General features: G+C 42.3%; 1 protein-coding gene across 1 annotated transcript in view; it reads left to right on the top strand.

Annotated features, from left to right (window-relative positions):
- The window catches only part of vsig10 (V-set and immunoglobulin domain containing 10), a 35,959-nt gene extending 27,988 nt beyond the window's left edge, over positions 1 to 7,971 (top strand). Inside the window, exon 9 of the mRNA XM_078226997.1 lies at positions 4,865 to 7,971. The gene's annotated coding sequence lies outside the window, so the exon portion shown is untranslated. The remainder of the gene's footprint in view (positions 1 to 4,864) is intronic.
- Positions 7,972 to 25,099: the final 17,128 nt, after the last annotated feature.

Here is a 25,099-nt window from a genome sequence, read left to right as displayed (position 1 = left end):
AACGCAAAATGGTGCTTCATTAGATGCAAGGTTGCGTAATGGCCTCCTCCTATCTTCTATATTTCTTCTATGAAATCACACATCACCTGGCGCAAACAGACTCTGCATTCGGCAAGCTCGCACAGTTTTTGGAGAGAGTGTGGAGTTTGCCTCTAAAGGTAAATCAAAATCTACCAGGCAGTTTGAATCTACATTTCAGCCATCTTTTTGTGTGCACACAAAGATCTTGACTAGGGGTACACTTTCAGTTCAATACAGATGCCAATCTCTTCAATCTGCAATGTCTCAGATCGCAGAACAGCTACTAAGGAAAGTCTTGCCAACTAGTGGTCACTCGTAGCACACACCCCACCAGAGGACATTCAGCTGCTTGTTGAGCATTTTGTCCAAATTGTCAAAATGCTTTGGCCTCCCTGGAAGTGTGAAAAAGATTGAGATCTTGTACCAACCTGCTTCTGGCCATAACTCCAGGACCTCATAGTCACATTCAACAATATATTCTTAAACTCCATTCAAAATGTTCTGTTATCCTGAGATTATCTTCTCCAGCAGTTCTACATTGGATGATCAGCCATGAATTGTAATGAATGGCGGAGCAGGCTCAAAGAGCCAAATGGCCTCCTCCTGCTCCTAGCTTCTATATTTCTTCTATGAAATCACACCTCACCTGGCAAACACAGGCTCTGCATTCAGCAAGCTCGCACAGTTTTTGGAGAGAGCGTGGAGTTTGCCTCTCAAGGTAAATCAAAACCTACCAGGCAGTGGTTCTCACATCACTTTTTGGCAGTGAGACATAGATAACTTGCTGGTGTCACATAAAGCAACTCGAAGGATTTCACCTTCACTCCTTAAGATCCATCTGCAACATCAAATTGCAGGACAAAAAATCTCCAACAACAAATGTCTTACAAGGTGCTGCGTACATGTTATCTAAAGCATGCTTAGCTTTGCTGAGTAAGTCATGTGGATCAGGTGGGAGATTTCCACATACCAAAGGCAGCATTCTACAACATGGGAATCCACACCATAGGGCATCCCAAATTCCGATACAAAGACGTTCTGAAAACCAATCTCGGAGCCTGTAAATTGGACCCTGTGGGAAAGAACAACTCTGTACAGATCCAAATGGAGAAGTTTCTCTCATCAGAGTCAGATACCTACAAGACGAGCGAATACACCACAAAGCTATTGTCTTCATCCAGCTCTCCAGACAGTGATGTCATATGTAATATTTACAATCAGACCTGCAAGTCAGGATTTGGCGTAATATCACATATGGAATGACACCAAACTAGATGGTGAATAGTTGGGTCTCCTTGCTGAACTTTCACCCATTGAAGTGAAGGGAAAATAAATGTGAGTTGGACAAAATATGCAAGCCACCAGAGTTGACTTGAGCCTCATTTTCTACTTCCCCCTCCATTTTCTTCTACCTGGACATTTGGCTAGGGTTGATTTTTTTTTGGGGGGTGGTGGTGAGGGTGATTGGGCAGTGGTGATTATCCATTCCATCTTGAGGAGGGCTAATTATTGGTCCCCCAACATTCAAACCTGGGATCTTCCTGTTCTGTATAAATAATTACCATGAGTACCTTTGCATTTGGAGAAAGCGGAGAGTAGCACCCAAGTGTAAAGTATGTTGAATCTTTGATTACCACTTTGTCTCTAGACAACAATGGCTAGATAAATATTAAATGCAGTTAAGGTTACTTCTGTAGTTACACATACAATTCATATCGGTGGATACAGAATCACCTTTGCATGCTGGCCTTCATTGGTCAGGGCATTGAGTATAGGAATTGGAAAATCATGTTGCAGCTGTATAAGACTGGTTAGGCCACATTTGAAGTATTGTGTACAATTCTGGACGCCACACTTCCAGAAGGATATTGGTGCATTGGAATGGGTGCAGAAGATGGATGTTGCCTGGTTTGGAGGATATGGACTATGAAGAAAGGTTGAAAAATTTGGATTGTTTTCATTGGAGCGTTGGAGGATGAGGGGGGAACCTGATAGAGGTTTACAAGATTATGACAGGCTTGGATAGGGTGGATAGTCAGAGTCTTTTTCCCAGGTCAAAGGGTCGATTACTCGGGGGCATAGGTTGAAAGTGAGAGGGGGAAAGTTTAAAAAAGATGTGTAAGGGGCAAGTTTTTCTCACGCTGCTGGAGGAGGTGGTGGAAGCAGATTCTACAACAATGTTCAAGAGGCATCTGGATAGATACATGAATAGGCAGGGAATAGAGGGATGTGGACCATGTAGAGGCAAGAAAATATTAGATTAGAGAGGCATCTGTGTCGGCACAGACTTGGAGAGCTGAAGGGCCTTTTCCTGTGCTGTACTGTTCTTTGTTCTTGACTGTTAGACACACACACTTATTTTCATCAATATGAATATTTTATCTCCAGAGCTAATAACCGGTATTCAAGGATTAAAAACTCATTGGATTCTGAATAAGTGTGGATGTTAAATTGGTGTCACCCAGGTGGAAGAAATACATGACAGCTAATCCTCTTCAGTTTCCCTAAACAGTAATTGCTGTCAGGAGAGGGGGAGGGGAGGTGGTAATATCCCTGAAGAGGCCTTTTGTTCTCTGGGTCCATATCCAGTTGGATTAACAATTCAATCAGGTGAAGTATTGGGGAGTGATTCCTGTTGAACCAATGTTGTTGCTTTTTCTCCCTCTTCACCATCTAATTAACTGCAATGATACCAATTGAAAAATGTCCGGTATTTTGTACAAAGCATTTGTAAATCCATATCATCCATAATTTTGAAAAGTGTGTTGGGCAGCACCTTGTATGTAAATCTAATCTTTCTCTGAACTTTGCTCCTGTCATCACAGAGGAAAGTGAAATTGATAGCTTATTGGTGTCAACACCTGCCTAAATTAAAAATCTGAGTGACCAATTATTCATTAATTTTAAGAATGTTTGGTTTTGTATTCATACACTGTCCTCCAGATGGGGAACGGATGTTCTTATTAGGAGTTATTCCACAAGATAATAGGATTTGAAGGCATTTATTGGCTTTCATATAAATTGATAACTAATGCCAATAACTATACATTACAAATAATATTTGCACAAATGCTTGTGACACTTGCAGTAAAAACTAATTCACTGTGTCACATGTTTTCAGCTCAACGGGAATCTCTGGCCAAGTCACGTCGCGATTTGAAGTACCTATTCTAGCACCCCTCTTTTTATATGCTTCTTTCACTCTCTGGCTTTTTGAAAATTCAGTAAGAAGTCTCACACAACACCAGGTTAATGTCCAACAGGTTTATTTGGTAGCAAAAGCCACTAGCTTTCGGAGTGCTGCTCCTTCGTCAGGTGAGTGGGATTTCAGTTCACAAACAGGGCATATAAAGACAAGAGAATTCACATTATTTCATCCAATTAGCTGCAGTAACATCAGTTTAACAAGAATCATTCCCCAAACCTTCATCTTGATTGAACTGCTAATCAAGCCATTCAAGTGGGGACTATTCCAGAAACAAAGGCCCTCTTTCAGAGACATTACAAAACTGTCCTTTGAAGGGTCACTATCTAAAGATAAGACTTCTCGACGTCATAGTTGAAAAATATCCATAGATATCTCAACAATGAGATATCTCTCAAAGCTGAATGAACAAAGGCAATTTGTACCCTCTCCTTATCAGGCAAAGCTCCATATGACTGGAATCATTTTTACAAGTTGAACATTGTGAACAGAAATTGACTTAAAAGCTAATTAAATGTTTCCTGATCCTTCCAAGAATTTTCTACATTTGGGCAAAATACTTGTGTTTGTTCTAGTAAATTTTGAGACTCAAGATGCTTGTTAAATGAATAAAGCCACAAGATTCCATGAGTTTTGAACAAACAAAAGCAAACTTTTACTATACAAGTAAAGATAAAGCAATTTGCAAAATCTATCTGGTATCTCGTACTCTAACATTCAGTGTAAGTATATGTGAATTAATAGGCAAAGTGTGGTTGAACACAACACATTACACAAAACCAAACCTTCCATGGATTTCTCAACAACACACGCTGATGTTTTATACATTGAGCCAACCAATCTCGTTGAAACTATCTTTATGATGAAGGTTTCCTAGTTTCATCTTTTAAAGACCTTGCCTTGGAATTTTCTCCAAAAGTTGTTGCCATTTGAACAGCTTCAACAATAGAACAATAGAAAATAGGTGCAGGAGTAGGCCATTCGGCCCTTCGTGCCTGCGCCACCATTCAATATGATCATGGCTGATCATGCACTCTCAGTATCCCACTCCAACTTTCCATACCCTTGATCCCTTTAGCCACAAGGGCCACGTTCAGCTTCCTCTTGAACATATTTAACGAAGTGGTCCCAGCAGCTTTCTGTGGTAGAGAATTCCACAGATTCACAACACTCCTGAGTGAAGACGTTCTTCCTCATCTCAGTCCTGAATCAACCATGTTGTAGGGTTTTGATCCCTCATTTGGAGGTTTCCATCCCCTGGATCTCTAACTATACCTCAGCTTCAACTTCCAAGCAGAATTTCAGATCTTTGGCACTGCCAGGCAGAGTGCCTCTGTTTGCCCCAGTAGCCAACAGCACAGAATCACCAACCTTCAGCTGCTTTCTCAGATTGTGCCCACTTCACTAGAAGTCTTCCCCTTGTAGCTCATTCTTTAATTTGGAGCCTTACTTAGGGGGACAGAAATTGATCCTGTTAAACAGTCTTTGTCCCTTACTTGGGAATTCCATTTGGGACCTCTCCCTGTCCCCCTCCCTGGTTTGCATCCTATCCCTGGGACACTTGCTCAACAATGACGCTCTGTACTAGGTCACCTGACCTTGGTTTTCACACCATTCTTCTTTCTCTCTTCCAAACAGGCATGCAGGGCCATTCCTCGGCCTGAAGAACAAAAAATAACCGAACTGCGCGTGTGCAGCCAGTTTCCAGCTGGCACATGGTCCAAGGATCATTTGGAAATTGGAATTCCTCACCTCTGAACTTCAAACTAAGTATAGGTTTCTTAACAGGTCTAAGTAACTAATGTCCCAGCCACCTGAAACATAAAGCATTGGATCATCACCAAAGTACACAGAGCCAGAAAATATTAATATTGATTTGACAAAGCCATGCCGAACGAATGACGTTTTAAAATACAAAACATTCCATTAGCTGACACATGACTGGTTTAACTCTCTCTAACTGCTACTGCTATCGAATGTTCAGCAACACTATATTGCGAAAGATCAGTTGATTAATTTCTAACAAGTTAAATATTACATAACTCTGCTGGGGCCATCAGGAAAATGACCCAAGATAACAGTCTCCCCATCCCCGCTCTCACCTTGGGACATATGAGAGGTTTCCTTCTCTAAAGGGCGTTGGCAAACCAGATGGGTTCATAGAAATCATAGAAACCCTACAGTGCAGAAGGAGGCCATTCGGCCCATCGAGTCTGCACCGACCATAATCCCACCCAGGCCCTACCCCCACATATTTACCTGCTAATCCCTCTAACCTATGCATCCCAGGACTCTGAGGGGCAATTTTTAACCTAGCCAATCAACCTAACACGCACATCTTTGGACTGTGGGAGGAAACCGGAGCACCCGGAGGAAACCCACGCAGACACGAGGAGAATGTGCAAACTCCACACAGACAGTGACCCGAGCCGGGAATCGAACCCAGGACCCTGGAGCTGTGAAGCAGCAGTGCTAACCACTGTGCTACCGTGCCGCCCATAACCTATACAATCTATTATAGTTTTATGGCCACCACTGTTGAGACTAGCTTTCAATTCCGGGTTTTATTAATTGAATTTAAATTCTTCCAGCTGTCCTAGAACTTCAGAATCATTACAGAGCAGGAGGAGGCCATTCAGCCCATCCTGTCTGTGCCGGCTTTCCAAATCAGCAATTCCCCCAGTACCATTCCCCCATAACCCAACACTTTCTTCCTTTTTCAGATAACCATCCTAATTCCTTTTTCAATGCCTCAGTTGAACCTGCCTCTCTCAAACAAAGCACTCCAGACCCTTAACCACTCACTCGGTGAAAAAGCTTTTCCATGGTATCTCTTTTTTTGCTTCTTTTACCGATTACCTTAATTCTGTGCCTACTCATTCTCGATCCTTTCATGAGTGGAAACAGTTCTTCCCTGTCTACTCTGTGAAGGCCACCCATGATTTTGAATACCTCTGTCAGATCTGCTCTCAGCCTTCTTTTCTCCAAGAAAAAGAGTCCCAACTTCAGCAACCTCTCTTTATAATTGAAGTTCCTCACCCCTGGCACGATTCTCGTGAATTTTTTCTGCACTCTCCAAATTTCTTCACATCCTTCCAGATGCCGGCTCATCTCTCTCTCTCTCGACGTGCTCTGGTGCTCGTTTGTCACATGGGCTGGGTACCAAGGTTAATTTGACCGCACATCCACCCGCCCCCACACCCCCCACAACCTCTACTACAGTGTCATCTGTTGTTTGTGGTGGGGGCATGGTTCAACATCGTACCTGAAAGATGCCCATCTCTCGCCAGCACAGAGGGGGCACCATCCTGTCGGAGGTGTCATCTTTCAGGAGGAGACATCAAACCGAGACCCCTCCCTCTCTGCTGGGTGTATAAGATCCCACCGCCACTATTGGAAATGAGTGGGGGTTTGTTTTCCCGGGTGTCCTGGAGCCAGCACTCACCTTTCAACCAACATCGCTAAAGTCAGGTGAACAGGGTCATTGTCACATTGTAGTCTGTGGGATCTTCCTGTGCATAAATTAGCTGCCGCATTTCCTACATTACAACATTACTTTTGAAAAGTACTTTAGTCATCCTGTGGTCCCGAATGCAAATCTTTATCTTCATTATATATGCACATACACAATTTCACTTAGATATGCAGACATAGTCAGTTTGTTTGTTTCTGCACACATTTGTCTATCAGGCAGAAATCTCCACCTCAATAACAGCCACTGAATCACCCACACTGAGTCATGGTGGGATTTGAACTCTTGCCGGTTAACCCAGAGCCTGGTCCAGTGACGTTACCACTGCACCACTGTCTCCCCATTTGCAGAAGACTGCAAGTATACACCTTAGTATGATCTTTGTGGTATGGACAATGTAGAAAGGACTTTGTACAAAAGCTGCTGTAGCTTATGAACTTGTAGGATCAACATTAGTTGTGGTGTGCTTGTGATTTGAGTCTTACTCATTTACTGAAGCAGTCTTGCAGCAGTGCAATGTCAAATGTTTTTAATGTTCTCATCGATTCATTCTTTTAGGACCAGAAGAAATGTGATTGCTTCTGTGCAATATTTTCTACCTTATTGAGAAGTCTGCTGGGAAAGTGCTTTCCAGCAAGCTCTGGTTGAGCTAATGTACTACTTTGAAACATTTATACTGATGTTACTGTAAAGTATAGCTTATTTCTGGGCATATTGGAACAAATGACAAAATAGCATTCTGAACTGCTTTTAAAAGCCTAGAAAAAGCTAGCTGAAAGTGTACAATAGTTTGTACTCACGATTTAACTGTGAAACTGTGTGTTTTAAAGTGTTTGCTGTGTCTGTTTTGTATCTAACCTGTTGGCTTGTAGCTAATTTAGTTTTAAAACTTTTAAGTGAACGTGCTCTGTGTCTTACTACTTTGTTTTCTGGTTAAAAGATGATGTTTTGCATTCACTCTAAAAATGGTTGTTTGCAATCATTGCAAAAATAATTGGACTTTTTTTTAGTAAGAGCAACCCTTTTGTAAAACTACATAATTGTTGAATTGATACCATGCGTTTTGGTTTTGTTCAAAGCTTGACTTGTTTATACATTTAGGAATCCAGATTGTGTGAATATGCGAGGACAAACTGACATGCAATGTATTTAATTTTTATAAATTCTTTTTTGCTATTTGTGTAGCATAGCCAATAGGTCCTGTTTTTTTAATTATACTAAATGTATTTTGTGTTTTAAATTCCTGCAAAATAAAGATTCATTTCTATAACAACTTGGATTTGTACAGCGTTTCTCATGGGTAACATCAACAGCAGCTTACATTTATATAACCAATTTAATATACAAGGGGCGGTGGTACCATAGTGGTATTGTCACTGAATGGGTAATCCTGAGACCCAGGGTAATGCTCTGGGGACCTGGGTTCAAATCCCACCATGGCAAATGGTATTTGAATACAATAAAAATCTGGAATTAGAAGTCTAATGATTGTTGATTGTCGTAAAAATCCATCTGGTTCACTAATAACTTGTAGGAAAGGAAATCTGCCGTCCTTACCTGGTCTGACTTGCATGTGACTCCAGATCCACAGCAGTGTGACTCTTGAGTGCCCTCTGAATTGGCCGAGCAAGCCATTCAGTTCAAGGGCAGTTGGGGATGGGCAACAAATGCTGGCCCAGTCGACAACACCCACATTCCATAAATGAGTTAATTAAAACATCCCAAGGAACAAGAGCATCCCAAGAGGTGTAATTGGAATAGTAATCGGAACAAAAATTGACATTGTACATTGGTCATCTTCTTTGACTCAAGAAAGGAATTTTAAGGAGAGCTTCAAAGGAGTCGAGGCAGGTTCGCACAGTTGGGGGTGCGAGGTTTAGGAGGGATGACCTAGTCCTGTAAGTATGACTGGTGATAGTGGGATAAAATGGGCAGAAACACATAACAGCCGGAGTGGGAAAGATTGTGTGAGAGTTGCTTTTAAGGCTGGAGGAGCTTAGCAACAGAGAGGGGGAAAGGCCATAAAATGACTTAAGCATGAGGAAGAGTATTTAAATTTAAGGCATTGGGAAGGACTAGACTTTGAAGGGAATTCTTGGGGCAAGAAGCCAAACTAAATGCCTCTGAATTTCCATTATCTTTAAATCTACAAATGGAATGTTTCTGCTGCAATTTATAAACTGGAATTTCCAGCTCCCTGGAACAGTGCAGCAAGATTACTGATTGCATACCTGAGCCCAACCATGAAGACCTTAAGTACACACCTTAATTTTTTAAGTTACTTCATCTTGCCTGAAGTGGCAAAAGGTCATGGTCATGAAGCCAACAATTAACTCTGGTTCCCACTCATACTACCCATCACTATCCTTGACTATGACCAATGTGTGTTCTGAGGATAGGATCAGGTTTCATTGGGATGTCCTACCACAGTTGACTAGCCCATTGATGCTCAATGTGAAGGTTCACACATGAACAATTAGTATTTATGCAAGCTGTCAGAGTGGGTTTATCACTTGTGCGACTGTACCTTCATAACTAAACAGTGCATTTGGAGAGTTAAGGGAACAAATTTGCCAGCGCAATGGTAGAGGTAAGGCAGAAACATGGGGATGGATTCTACGGTTGCAGGTCAGGCATGCCACCCTCTCCACTTCATCCACCCCATATGCTTGTAAAATACAGCATGATGGTAAGCCAGTCTCCTACATTATGAAAGGTGAGTGGACAATAATGAGCTTGCTAAAGAGCCACTTATATGGTGCTTTTAGAATCGTAACCTTTCTGTGAAGTCAATTGGATCTGGAGTATCACTAAACTAATTTTCCTCCACTTCAGCCAGAGGGAGCTAGACTTCAGAACACGCAATTTGGGTCCACAGGGTCAAACTAGCTCCCCGTCCAAAGGAAGAAAAGTCAGTCCAGAGTGTTACCTTCCTCGTGCTCATCTAAAATTCAATTTTTTTTTTTAGCTAGATTGTAATTTCCTAGATAGGGTGGCACAGTGGTTAGCACTGTTGCCTCACAGCGCCAGGGACCCGGGTTCGATTCTCAGCTTCGGTCACTGTCTGTGCAGAGTCTGCATGTTCTCCCTATATCTGCATGGATTTCCTCTGGGTGCTCCAGTTTTCTCCCACAGTCCGAAAGGTGTGCTGGTTAGGTGCATTGTTCATGCTAAATTCTCCCTCAGTGTACCCGAACAGACATCGGAGTGTGGCAACTAGGAGATTTTTGCAATAACTTAATTGTAGTGTTAATATAAGCCTACTTGTGACAAATAAATAGACTTAAACTTAAAAATAAACTTAGATATTGTAAAGGTCCAGGTGAGAACTCAAATTATTCCCCCAACAAAGGAAATAGGAATTGAATTTGCAGGGTGTTTGATACAGAAGATTAGATGAGGCAATTTAAGTTTAAAGTAAACATATGAGTTTAATATTATGAAAGAATGTAATTTGGTGGTTGTTAGCATATCTTCACACCTATACTGTTTTTTTACCCTTTGGGGAATAGTTGTGGAAGGATATCCAAGTTGATTATTAGCCTGAACACTCCTTCCATGGCCAACAAGTCCTGGCATTGGACTCGAACCCAGAGCTTCTGATCTTGTGGTAGAGGCACTACCACAGCGCCGTAATGCCTCTCAATTTGGTGGTTATACAAACTGCAATGCTTACACAATATATCGTAAAGATAACATTCTTATATCTATGAGAGAATACCAAATGTAAACTTTTACTTGATATAAATGCTAGACTTTAAAAGAGGACTTGGATACCCATCAACAATCAAAGTAATGTTACCTTGATCCCCGAGAGTGAGACTCATTAGGTTTAAGATGGATCTCACATGAGGGTGACCACTAATACCCCTAACAAAGCCTAATAATTCAAACCACATGGAAATATTTATAATGGATTTTTGGTGTTGTATATTTAAAAGATGGCAAGGAGGATGGTCATTTGCTCAATTATAAACCACCCCTAAGCATTTATCCTATATTAGGTGAAAAACCCATTGTGATTAAGTTGTCTATTCAATTTCTAAGAAATGTTTTTCTGAATTTATTCTTGAAAAACTAGAGTTGGCTCACAGTCACGTTGGTCAATTTGCTTGGTCAACGTGCTGCCTCCTGCCTCCTGTAAGATTAATAAGACTTGGGGCCTAGTGTTCCTTTTATCAGATTGTGGGTTTACTTATCCAAACCAGCATTGTACTCTAGTGCTAGTTGTCAATGTAAGGTCCCTTAGGATAGTGGCTTCTAGATACGTGTAACCTTTGTCAACAATATCACATTGATGTGAAGGGAGTTGACCATGTAAATGCATGGTCAACTTTGCTCTTAGAAAATGCAGCTTGCTGTAAGTTTTACTGAAAAGACATTTTTATATTAATTTCTTTCATCTATGCCATATGTTACAGCCCTTATTCCTTTACACTTGGAACATTTTTTTGTTGCCCACTGCATTTTTGTGCATCAGATGGGAAAAGAGTTTGGAAGCATGTTACGGCAGGCATATTGCTAGACTATTAATCCTGAAACTCAGCTAATGTTTGGGGACCCGGGTTCAAATCCCGCCACGGCAGATTGTGGAATTTGAATTCAATACAAAAATTGGGAATTAAGAAACTACGGATGACCAAGAAACCATTGTCGATTGTCAGAAAAACCCATCTGGTTCACTAATGTCCTTTAGGGAAGGAAATCTGCTGTCCTTATCTGGTCTGGCCTACCTGTGACTCCAGAGCCACAGCAATGTGGTTAACTCTCAACTGCCCTCAGGCAATTGGGAATGGGCAATAAATGCTGGCCAGCCAGCGACGCCCATGTCCCATGAATGAATTTTTTAAAACATGTACCAGCAGCTTCTGTTGGTGAAGATGGCAGCATCTGCATGATTTTTCAATTCATTTTTTTAGCTTTCAATTAAAAGTTAAGGGCCAATTCAGAGAACAGTTGCTCTTTAAATTTGTAGCCATAACCGATTTTCTGTTTGTGACAAAAATCCCTCTGCCACATGCCATCTTAGCCTAAACGGCTGACTAAGCTCAGAGCCCCCGGTTGCACCGCTAATTGGTAGCCTTCCTGCCGGGTGGCTGTGAATTGACCATCTGACACTTGTTTCGATGAGCTGAGGTGGTGGGTGTGGGATAAGTAGACCAGTCACTTTTCATTCCATCTCCCACACCCCACCGGAAATCATAAAATCCAGTCCATCGGATAGCAAAAGCTACAAGTGTATTAAGAGAAAAAATGCGTCAATGCTGATTAAAATAGGAAGACTACAAATTCTGTCTTACATTTTTACTCCTCCATACTTATGAGCTGAGTAAGGTTAGTTACTTACCTGCTTCTGACAGTTAAGTAACTTATCCTGCAATCAATGGGGATATGTGTCATCTCTGTAGAAGGCTGGTGAAATAAGTTGTTGCTGGTCAAGTATCATGCAGACTATTGAATTGTAATTTTTGAATATATGAAGATATATACATTAACTGAAATGGGTTTCAGCCAAATTTTCTGTTTTTCTTTAAGGTGAATTTATTAATGGGGATGCTGAAGTTAACTTTTAATTGATTTGAACAGACCACTTCAATACTCGGAACCCAATTTTTAAATAAATCACTCTCTAATGTTTTAAATGGTGTGTTGGAAACTGGACTCTGTTATCAAGTCACTGTTTCACTGCTCTCTTGCTGCAGTTGGCAAAAATCTTGATACCCAGAAACTTGCCCTGACAAAGCAGTTGGCCAAAGTGTAAAGAGGCAATATATAAATATAGAGAAAATGTTGTCAAACTTCATTTTACAAGGGAGGTGTTCCTATCTAAAGGAAGTGACGAATGCTGGGTCCGGTTCCACCTTAGTTTGCAATCTATCACAAGACAATTTGCGTGAATTTGGACGGTGACTGACATGCCAAAGGGTTTTGAAGTTCAGCTATGCCTTATGCTCTCATGTCTGCACACCCAGTTTGCTGAAGGATTGTTCATGAAGAGCAGGTATAATTGTTTTGTGTCAAGTTCACATCGTCTCTTAAGGCGAGCCCTTGAACTGGATATCTCTTCATAGTCAGATTTTCCTGTAAGATTCTCCTTTGTCATGATGAACTCTGTCACTGCTCCATGCAATCTTTATGTCCACTCGTGCGCAAACATTGGCTGCTGCTGCAGGTCTGACACCACTCCGTTTTAGTTTCTGACCATTCCTGCCCAAACTCTGCTCCCTCCACCTCTTTGTCCTTAACCATGCTCCCCAGCACATTGTCCCTCTCAATTCCTCCACCCACTCAACATCAGTATGTAACCCTTCCTCTTTCCTGCAACCATCTGTTTACGCTTGTTTTAATATTCCCTGCCACAAACATGGGATAATACCTTCCAGCATCCCAACATTTTTTTCCACTGACTTTAGTTGCAAGGCTACAGCCCAAGTGCCTGAAAATGGGATTAGAATAGATAGGTGCTTGGTGGTCCGCACAGACACGATGGGCCAAAGGGCCTCTTTCTGTGCTGTAAAATTCTATGACTCGATGTGACCACCTGCCTAGCTGGTTTCTAAATGGTCGTTAACTTTGTCCCATTTCACTTAACCGTTTCTTTTTGTGCAACCCAATCCCCCTCCCCCTTCACCCCCACCCCCTTGTTCACCCCTCCTGTTCCAGTTGACTCTGCCAGTGGACAATCAACTAATACCTTGCTCCACACCACCATTCGGAATATTTGTTCTCTCATAAATGAGACCCCAGTAGAGGAATTTCGGCTCTCCTGGATCTGGGATAAATCTGTTTTAATGAGGGTCAACTTCTCACCCAAATCACCCATTTAGACATTCCTACACTTACCTCTGACCAAATGTTCTGCTGGCGGCATAGCTCGTATTGCTGAGACCCACTTCAGCCATCCCCTTACTCCACTCACAAGTCGAGCTTCAAGCACCTGACCATCTCCCATCTCCTGAACATCTCACTTAAAATCAACATCATCTACTGCTATCTCACCTAGATTCATAGAAATCTCTCAGCATTTCTCGATTGACTGGGTGAAACTGGCAGATAGATTCCAATGCAGCAAAGTGTGAGGCTGTCCATTTTGGAGCATAAATAGGTGAATTTGAATATTATTGAAATGGTGAGACACTTGGAACAGTGGAGGACCAAAAAGCTTTAGGACATCCATGTACACAGATCAATGTAGTAGCCAGGTATAAATAAAAATCCAAAAGGCAAAAGGCCTTTATAAATAGAACATGAAGAGGAAGACATTTTGCTACAAGCATACAAAGTCTTGGTTAGATCATCTCCAAATCCACATCTCTCATCTGCTTCCCCAGGGAAATAAATACTTTCTCGCTGGCTCATGCCTCCTTGTCAAATTTACATTTCAATGCTTAATTCTTTGATTGGTCTTCCAATCTTTGCTGTTATCAGCTGCTCCCTTCCCTTGCTGATTGGTGTTCTGAGATTGCTTTGTTGTCCATCCTAAAGAAAAAGGAACCTGTCATTAAAGCAATATTTTTTTTACATTGAAGTAGGAGTAGACCAGTCAGCCCCTTGAGCCTGTTCTGTCACTCAATTCGATCATGGCTGATCTTTATGTTAATTCCATTAATTCCACCCACCTTTGTTCCATAAATTTTCAATTGATCCCAAGCTTCAACAATGTTTAAGTTTTTAAAAGTTTATTTATTAGTGTCACAAGCAGGCTTACATTAACACTGCAATGAAGCTACTGTGAAAATCCCCTAGTCGCCACACTCCAGCGCCTGTTCGGGTACACTGAGGAAGAATTTAGCCTGGCCAATGCACCTAACCAGCACATCTTTTGGACTGTGGGTGGAAACCGGAGGAAACCCATGCAGACACAGAGAGAACATGCGGACTCTACACAGATAGTGACCCAAGCCGGAATTGAACCTGGGTCCCTGGAGCCGTGAGGCAGCAGTGCTAACCGCTGTCGCACCGTGAGATATCAAGATTTCCACAACACTTTTCATGAAGAAATTATTTTTTTTATTATTCATTCAAGGGGTGTGGGCTTTCCTCATAAAGCCAGCATTCATTGCCCATCCCTAATGCCCTTGAGAAGATGGTGGTGCGCTTCCTTCTTGAGCTACTGCAATCCATGTGATGTATGTACACCCACAGTGCTGTTAGAGAGGGAGCTCTGGGATTTTGACCTACATCAAACATCACTCCTAAATGACATAAATCTAATTTTATGTTTCTACTTTATTAATTGCTTTAATCATTTTGCACACCTCAATTAAATAATCCCTTAATTTTCTATACCAGAGAAAATGTATAAACAATGATAATGTATAATGTAGAAAAGAAAGTGTCTTTCCGAGTTATATAATTCCACAGAAATCCCATTAGCACAACCCAGCTATATTTTTAGCAGTAGCTCTTGTCATGGTAAACGCCAACAGCAAATTTGCACAGAGCAAGATCCTACGACAGAAAATTAGATAGGTCGCCATAAGATGTCTGCCTAATCTCCAGGCGCACTTCTCAAAATAGCCAAATTTCATGGTCACCTGCCGCTCATGTGACTGATGCCCTGAGTTACCAGCGCCAGCAGTCGTTTGATCAAATACCCATGCTGCACTTGGCACCTTAAACAACTGCTGCAGGCAAGCAGTTGTCAGTGAATGAAGAGCCAAAGGTGAAGCAAAGGTGAGCCGAACACACTCCAACACACTTGGGCTTGTTCACCCCACACAAAACGAACATCAAACTCCACTGAGCTGCTAATCCACCTATCAGATTTGAATGTGATGAAAGGCTAGGTGCATTACAGAACCTGCTGATTAAAGAACCCATTGCCAACTAACAGATTTAGTGGTGGCACATTGGTCCAACCCCACATTGGTGCCCTAAGTTAAACCGTTTATTTTGGAGGTGGGTAAAAATACTTACAGCTGATTTCGAGGTCCCATTCTTAATAATAAATGGGATAGCACCAACACTGGTCCCTCTCACTCCCTCTTGTTAGCTCTGCTAGCAGAATAGATTTTTTAAAAAGTTTATTCTTGAAAGATGCAGATTTGGTGGATCTCTTGAAAGTTTCTTGCAGACCACTGATTGAGAACCCCCTCCTCGCCCTATATTCTGAGAAATATGATCCAACCTAACTTCTCCTCAGTAAACTTTATTAGCCCAGGTGTTCCATTGAATCTGTGCTGTAGCCTCTCTAAGGTCATTATGTCCTTCCTGAAGTGTGAAGCCCAAATACTGAATGCAGTATTCCAAACGTTAGCAAATATTCGAAGCAAGTATTAAAGATGTGTCATAGTGTGAAAGGCAGTGTATGAGGGAGTGTGTGAAGTGTAATCTATACAGTGCAGAAGGACGCCATTTGGCCCATCAAGTCTGCACCCACTCTCCAACAGAGCATCCCACTAGATCCTATCCCTGTAGCTCCGTGCTTGCCCTGCTGGTCCGTCTGGCCTACGCATCTTGGGACATTGGGGACAGTTTGGCATGGCCGGTCACCCAAGCCTGCACACCTTTTGACTGTGGGAGGAAGCCAGAGAGCCCAGGGGAGACCCACGCAGACACAGGGAGAACGTGCAAACTCCACACAGTCACTCAAGGCCGGAATTGATCCCGGGTCCCTGGCACTGTGAGGCAGCAGTGTAACCACTGTGCCGCCTGTGTAACCCATCAAGTTTGTACAGGTCCCACCTCCCTCAGAACGGGTCCTAATGCCCCAGGAATCTGAAAATCTCCCCCTCATGCTATATTTGTAGCTACGTATTCATCTAATATATGCTGCTGTTTCTACTCTATCACATGGCACTAGTCGTAATGCTGAGATAACTACCTTTGAGGTTCTACTTTTCAACTTGCTTCCTCAATCCCTATATTCTGCTTTTCAGCCCTCATCCCTATTTTTACCCATGTTGTTTTGTGCCATTGTGTACCATGACCACTGGCTGTTCATCCTGCCCCCTTCAAAAGGTCCCCTAGCCACTCTGAGACATCCTTGACCCTAGCACCAGAGAGGCAACATACCATCCTGGAGTCTCTTTTGCAGCCACAGAAACGCCCATCTGTTTGTCTTATAATTGAATCCCCTGTGGCGATTGCATTTCTACGCTTTTTGCTACTCCCCTGTGCAACAATTGCTAGAGGAGAGTCCTGCACTGCTTGCCTACTCTTATTTTGCCTGATGGTCACCCATTCCCTTCATGCCTGTGGTGAGCGAGCTTGCGGTGTGACCCTGCGGTGTGGCCACCTCTCTATATGTGTTACCTACAATACTCTCGGCCTCACAGATTATAGATAAAATGCCTACAGTGCACGTGGAGGCAATTTGGCCCATCAAGCCTCAACAATCCCCATCCAGGCCCTATCCCTGTAACCCCATGTACTGACCCTGCTAATCTCCCTAACACTTAGGGTCAATTTAGCATGGCCAATCCACGTAACCCACACATCTTTGAACTATGGGAGGAAACCGGAGCATACGCAGGAATCATAAAATCTAAAGTGCAGAAGGAGGCCATTCGGCCCATCGAGTCTGCACTGACCACAAGCCCACCCAGGCCCTATCCCCACAACCCCATGCATTTTACCCTAGGTAGTCCCTGACACCAAGGGGCAATTTAGCATGGCCAATCCACCTAACTCACCTAACCTGCACATCTTTGGATTGTGGGAGGAAACTGGAGCACCCGGAGGAAGCCCACGCAGACACGGGGAGAATGTGCAAACTCCACCCAAGCTGGGAATCGAGCCTGGGTTCCTGGCACTGTGCCACCATGACACCCCAAACCTATGCAAACACTGGAACAACATACAAACTTCATACAGTCATCTGAGGCCGGAATTGAACACGTGTGCCTGGCTCTGTGAGGCAGCTGTGCTAACCACTGTGCCGCCAAGTGTGGATGCTCCACAGTATCCCCAGCTGCCGCTCCAGCTCTGAGACCCAGGCTTTCAGGAACTGCAGCTGGAGATACTAGCTGCACATATGTGAGGCTGATAAATGTGAGGTGATTCATTTTGGTAGGAGTAATTTAAATGTGGATTACAGGGTCAAAGGTAGGGTTCTGAAGACTGTGGAGGAACAGAGAGATCTTGGGGTCCATATCCACAGACCTCTAAAGGTTGCCACTCAAGTGGATAGAGCTGTGAAGAAGGCCTATAGTGTGTTAGCTTTTATTAACAGGGGGTTGGAGTTTAAGAGCCGTGGGGTTATGCTGCAACTGTACAGGACCTTGGTGAGACCACATTTGGAATATTGTGTGCAGTTCTGGTCACCTCACTATAAGAAGGATGTGGAAGCGCTGGAAAGAGTGCAGAGGAGATTTACCAGGATGCTGCCTGGTTTGGAGGGTAGGTCTTATGAGGAAAGGTTGAGGGAGCTAGGGCTGTTCTCTCTGGAGCGGAGGAGGCTGAGGGGAGACTTAATAGAGGTTTATAAAATGATGAAGGGGATAGATAGAGTGAACGTTCAGAGACTATTTCCTCGGGTGGATGGAGCTATTACAAGGGGGCATAACTATAGGGTTCATGGTGGGAGATATAGGAAGGATATCAGAGGTAGGTTCTTTATGCAGAGAGTGGTTGGGGTGTGGAATGGACTGCCTGCAGTGATAGTGGAGTCAGACACTTTAGGAACATTTAAGCGGTTATTGGGTAGGCACATGGAGCACACCAGGATGATAGAGAGTGGGATAGCTTGATCTTGGTTTCAGATAAAGCTCGGCACAACATCGTGGGCCGAAGGGCCTGTTCTGTGCTGTACTGTTCTATGTCCTATGTCTATGTTATAGCAGGGCACTTAGAAAGCTTGAAGGTATTCAGGCAGAGTCAACATGGTTTTGTGAAAGAGAAATCATGTTTAACCAATTTAATGGAGTTCTTTGATGAATTAATGTGCTGTTGCTAAAGTGAATGTACTGTAATTAGATTTCCAGAAGGTATTTCATAAAGTGCCTTATCAAAGGTTATTGTGAAAAATAAAAACTCATTGTGTAGGGGCTTATATATTGGCATTTTCAGGTGCGATTCTGATCTCGATGGATCCCCGGGTCTGATAAGATTGCGATAGATGAGAAATCGGGTATGAACCCAATTTTCCGCGCCTCTCATGATCTTACCGGCTTGCCCCGCCCATTGACCAGCGGGAGGAGAAGGTAAGATTGCCCCCTAATAGTCAACCAAAAAGTCTCAAAGCAAGAGCTGTGCCATTAGTAATTTGTCCCAAGATCGACGAACAATTAGTATGATTTGTTAACACCGGTAAATTAGAGCCAGTTACAATGAGTGACCAGGCTACCCCCATTGGACCTGTCATGAAACTAGATGGTTCCATTTGTATTAGTGGTGATTTTTAAACAAACATAAATCCAGTGTTTTGTGCTGATCAATTTCCTTTCATTGAAAATTTGTTTGCTGGGTTATCATGTGAGCAGAAATTCAGCATGATTGATCTTTCACAAGCATAATTACAAATGTATGTAGCTGCTGAATCTCAAACATTGCTTACCATTGTTACTCATAAAGGTCTTTTTCATTATAAAAGATTGCCTTTTGGAATGACATCTACACCAGCCCTATTCCAAAGATCAATGGGTCTGATTTTAAGTGGTCTCTCTGGGATACAATGTTACCTGGATGATATTCAATTACAGGGTCCAATGAACAGGAGCACTTGAATAATTTCGAAGCAACATTAGAATCTCTTCAAGCATGTGGTCTGCATATCAAGAAAGAAAAGTGACTTTTTCCAGTCATCAGTCCAGTATTTGGGTCACATTATTGAGAGTAAATGCTTACAAAAAGCATCTAAAAAGATGGAAGCTATTTTAAAAGCAACCTGTTCAATAAATGCAACACAATTGACATTCTTTCTAGGATTAGTAAATTATTGTGGCAAATTTGTTCCTACTTAGCTGCCAAGTAGGGTGGTGGAGGCGGGCACGCTGACATCGTTTAAGACTTACCTGGATAGTCACATGAGCAGCCTGGGAATGGAGGGATACAAACGATTGGTCTAGTTGGACCAAGGAGCGGCACAGGCTTGGAGGGTCGAAGGGCCTGTTTCCTGTGCTGTACTGTTCTTTGTTCTTTGTTCTTTGTTCTTTATTGAAGCCATTGCATAATTTACTATGTGTGAAACAGTATTGGACTAAACAAAGGAATGTGAGAAAGCATATCAAAGATGCTTTGCAGAAGTCTAAAGCATTGGTTCATTTGATGCGATACTACTTCTTTAGTTCCATAAGGTGATTTGATTCACCTTATGGAACTAAAGAAGTACTAACTTCTTTAGTCCCTAGTGCTGTGAATACTACTATGGAAGATTGAATTGAATCTGAGTTGCCTGTTAATTGTGTCTTAGCTGCTATACAGCGTGAGAATGATACAGAATTAGTTCCAAGAGAAGAAGTGTCTATTGAAGTTCCAGACTCGGAGCATCAAGGAAAGCCAAATTAAGTAAAGTAAATTTATTAGTCACAAATAAGGTTTACATTAAGATTGCAATGAAGTTACTATGAAATTCCCCTAGTCGCCACACTCCGGTGCCTGTTCCAGTCAATGCACCTAATCAGCATGTCTTTCAGACTGTGGGAGGAAACCGGAAGACCTGGAGGAAACCTACGCAGACACGGGGAGAACATGCAGACTCCACACAGACAGTGATCCAAGCCGGCAGTCAAAATTGGGTCTCTGGTGCTGTGAGGCAGCAGTGCTAACCACTGAGCACCATGCCAGAACATTCCAGAACATCATATACAGTCAAAGAGGAATAAATGTCCTCCTGATTGATTTTGTTATTGACTGTGCGTAATGATTAGTGATGTATGGTACGGTGTCTAGAATATTATGTACAACATCGTAGTAATTTGTTGTCATAATCACAGAAGTAAAGGGGCAGGCATGTTATATATTTAAATAGTTGCATAGTTGCTTTAAGAGCTGATCGCATGATTTCATGGTGATGTCATTGGAGTGTTTCACAGGCACCTGCTTTTACTTTCAGTTTGTATTCTGTACAGGCAAGACTTCAGTGAATAAATCTGTCGTTAGTTTGAATCTGCGGGTGCAAACCATAGCTTTTACTTTTTGTCAAAGCAAACCCTAACAGTTTGGACATTACAGAAGGAAAAACCAGTAAAATTTGGAAGAGTACCAGTAAAATGGACCTGAGTTGGTCTTGTATAACTTAGAATGGAACTCTAGTAGTACTGGTGTCTAATTTTTATTGGGATTTGGAATTTTTCAACTGGGCTGGCTTTTACTGATTTCTGCATTTGGACCCCTGAATTTCTCTTCTCCTCCACAGTTGAAAGCTTCTTGCTATTTCTGATATAATTTGATTTGATTTATTATTGTCACATGCATTAGTATACAGTGAAAAGTATTGTTTCTTGCATGCTATACAGACAAAGCATATCGTACATAGGGAAGGAAAGCAGAGAGTGCAGAATGTAGTGTTACAGTCATAGCTAGGGCGTAGAGAAAGATCAACTTAGTGCGAGGTAGGTCCATTCATCTGGACACCTAAACGTTTGAAGCTCTCGACCATTTCTACTTTATCCCCATTGATGTTGACAGTGGCATACCCTCCACTACGCTTCCTGAAGTCGATGACTATCTCTTTCATTTTGTTGATATTGAGGGAAAAAATTATTGCCGTCACACCAGTTCACCAGATTCTCTATCTCTTTCCTATACTTTGTCTTGTCATTTTTGAGATCCGACTCACAACGGTGATGTCATCAGCAAACTTGAAAATCGAGTTGGAGTGGAATTTGGCCACACAGTCATAGGCGTATAAGGAGTATAGTAAGGGGCTGAAGATGATCATGGAGGAGGTGTTGTTGCCTATCCTTACTGACTGCAGTCTGTGGGTTAGGAAGTCTAGGATCCAGTTGCAGAGGGAGAAGCTGAGCTCCAGGCCATGAAGTTTGGAGATGAGTCTCGTAGGAATAATGGAGTTGAAGGCTGAGCTGTAGTCTATGCATAGGAGTCTGACATAGATGTCTTTGTTATCTAGGTGTTCCAGGGTTGTAGGGCAAGGAGACGATGTCTGCTGTGGACCTTTTGCGACAATAGGTGAACGGTAGTGGAGTCAGGCAGTCTGGTGGGCAGGAATTGATTTGTGCCATGACTAATTTTTCGAAGCACTTTATAATGATGGATGTCAGAGCCACTGGACAATAGTCATTAAAGCACGCTGCCTTGCTTTTCCTTGGTACCAGGATGATGGTCATGTTCTTGAAGCAGGTAGGGACCTCAGATTAGTATAAAGAGAGGTTGAAGATGTCTGCGAATACCCCCGCCAGCCGGCCCGCACAGGACCTGAGTGCTCGTCCAGGTACCCCATCCGGGCAGTTGCTTTCTGTGGGTTGGCTTTTGATTTCCGTGGGTTGACTTATGAAAATTTTGAAAATATTCTGATAGATCTTTCTTAGGTGCAGAGAGAATGCCCTCATACTTTGCCACATTGAAGTCCATAAGCCACAATTTTTTGATTGATCCTCATTTTTAAGTGTTGCAAGGGTCAAGGAAAGAGACCATTTTAAGTTGCATTTTTGGAATTGAAATTCACCTGAATGACAAAGTGACACTGATACCTTCCAGCTGTCTGCTACTTGGTTCACTGCTCTTCATTCCGGGACCTGAGGGAGCAGCAAACCACAAATCCTACTGTTTTAAACACACAAAATCAGATGTAAGATGCATTTCATAATATTATTGTGAGCTACTCAATTTTCATGTAAGTTTTCATAGAATCATAGAATCCCTACAGTGCAGAAGGAGGCCATTTGTCCCATCAAGCCTACAACGTCAACAATCTCACCCAGGCCCTATCCCCGTAACCTCATGTATTTTTGATTGGACTTGATTTGATTTATTATTTGTCACATGTATTAGTTTAGTTTGAAAAGTATTGTTTCTTGTGTGCTATACAGACAAAGCATACAGTACATAGATAAGGATAGGAGAAAGTGCTGAATGCAGTGTTACAGACCTAGCTCGGGTGTAGAGAAAGATCAACTTAATGTGAGGTAGGTCCATTCACAGTCTGATGGCAGCAGAGAAGAAGCTGTTTTTGAGTCGGTTGGTACGTATCCTCACACTTTTGTATCTTTTTCTTGGACGGAAGAAGGTGGAAGAGAGTATGATCAAGGTGCGTGGGGTCTTTGATTATGCTGGCTGCTTTTCCGAGGCAGCAGGAAGTGTAAACAGTGTCAATGGATAGAAGGCTGGTTTGTGTGATGGACTGGGCTTCGTTCACGACCCTTTGTAGTTTCTTGCGGTCTTGGACAGAGCAGGAGCCATACCAAGCTATGATACAACCAGAAAGAATGCTTTCTATGGTGCATCTGTAAAAGTTGGTGAGGGTTGTAGGGGACATGCCAAATTTCCTTAGTCTCCTGAGAAAGTAGAGGCGTTAGTGGGTTTTCTTAACTATAGCATCGGCATGGAGGGACGAGAACAGGTTGTTGGTGATCTGGACACCTAAAAACTTGAAGCTCTCTACCATTTCCACTTCATCCCTGTTGATGTAGACAGGGGCATGTCCTCCACTATGCTGCCAATCCTTCTGACACCAAGGGGCAATTTAGCATGGCCAATCAACCTAACCCGCACGTCTTTGGAGTGTGTGGGGAAACCAGAGCACCTGGAGGAAACCCACGCAAACACGGGGAGAATGTGCAAACTCCACACACACTGTGACCTGAGGCCAGAATCGAACCTGGGTCCCTGGCACTGTGAGGCAGCAGCATTAACCACTGTGCCTTATGTTAGAAACCTGATTTTCCTGATTCAATCCTGAGCTTACTAACAATTCTAGGTAGCAGATGCAGCTATTTTCAATATTTTTATTAATTATTTTATGGGTAATCTTGCACTTTTTTCAGTTACTTCTATTATGCAGCTGGCTGATTCTTGTCTACTAGTGAATTCTGTTCCAGACAGTCCTGCTACAACTGGAGCTCTGGCTCAGAATTTTGCATGGGCACCCAGCAGGATTCTTAGCTTCATTGGAACCTCCATTCTCCCCTGTTCATTCCATGTGTGTTACGGGATCCTATAAAACACATGTAACCCATACATGTAAAATACTAACAGCCTGTTGGACAGTACAAAGATGGTTTTGGTCATGGAGGGAACTTTCACACTCTGCCCTGTCAGTCTGTTAATCAGCCTGCAATCTTTCCACAATGTCAACAGGCTCTCCAAGAAGCTGCAAAGATATGAAAAGAGCAGTCGGCTAATTGATACTTTGCCTACCTTTTCAATTGTGAGTTATTGGTATTTTATGAAAATTATACTTTAGCTGTTCAATGCTATTCATTAAAGTGTGAATTCAAACTGAAGCTTTGTGCTAAGATGAATTGCTAGTGAGGGTTGATGAGGGTAATGTGGCAGTTGTGACATGGACTTCTAATATGTTTGATAAAGTGCCACATAACAGCCTTGCCAGTGATGTAAATTAAATAAAAGGGACAATGGCTGCATGGATACAAAATTGGCTGAGTGGGAGGAAACAGAGAGTAGTTGTTTTTCGGACTGGAGGAAGGTATGTAATGAGGCTCCTCAGGGATCAGTATTAGGACCATTTCATTTCTTGATATAAATTAATGACCCAGACTTGGCTGATTTCAAAATGTGTAGATGATGTAATATTGGAAGTATTGTGAACTGTGAGGAGGATAGCGAAAGACTTCAAGAGGATGTAGACAGGCTAGTGGAATAGGTGGACACATGACAGGTATAATAATATTATTAATACAGAGAAGTATGAAGAGATACGTTTTGGTAGGAAGAACAAGGTGGGGCTTTATTACTAAACGGCACAATTCTAAAGGGGTGCATTAACAGAGAGACCTGGTGGGATTTGTGTACACAAATCATTGAATGTGACAGGGCCAATCAAGAAAGTGATCAAAAAGGCATAATTATCCTGGGTGTTATAAATAGCTGTAAGGTGTACAAAAGCAAGGAGGTTATAATGAACCTTTATAACACACAGGTTCAGCCTCGCATTGTGTCCAATGCTGGGCACCACACTTTAGGAAGGATGTGAAGGCTTTAGATAAGGTGCAGAGAAGATTTAGGAGAATTGTCCTAGAGATGAGGGATTTCAGTTACGTGGATAGTTTGGAGATGCCAGGATTCTCATTAGAGAAGAGAAGGTTTCGAGGAAATTTGATACAGGTGTTCAAAATCAGCAAAGAAACTATTCAGATTGGCAAAACAGTAGAAGAGAACACTGATTTAAGATACTTTCAAAAACCAACAGCGAGCGATATGTTTTTTTTAGTGTAGTGAATGATTAGTATCTGGAATGCACTACCTGAGAGACAAGTTCAATCATGGCTTTCCAACAGGATTTGGATAAGCATCAAAAGAACAAGAATGCAGGGCTACAG

The sequence above is a fragment of the Mustelus asterias genome, chromosome 13 (assembly GCF_964213995.1).
Source record: "Mustelus asterias chromosome 13, sMusAst1.hap1.1, whole genome shotgun sequence".
Classification (NCBI taxonomy): Eukaryota; Metazoa; Chordata; class Chondrichthyes; order Carcharhiniformes; family Triakidae; genus Mustelus; species Mustelus asterias.
Note: the sequence above shows the minus strand (reverse complement) of the source record. Positions and strands in the feature narration are given on the sequence as shown.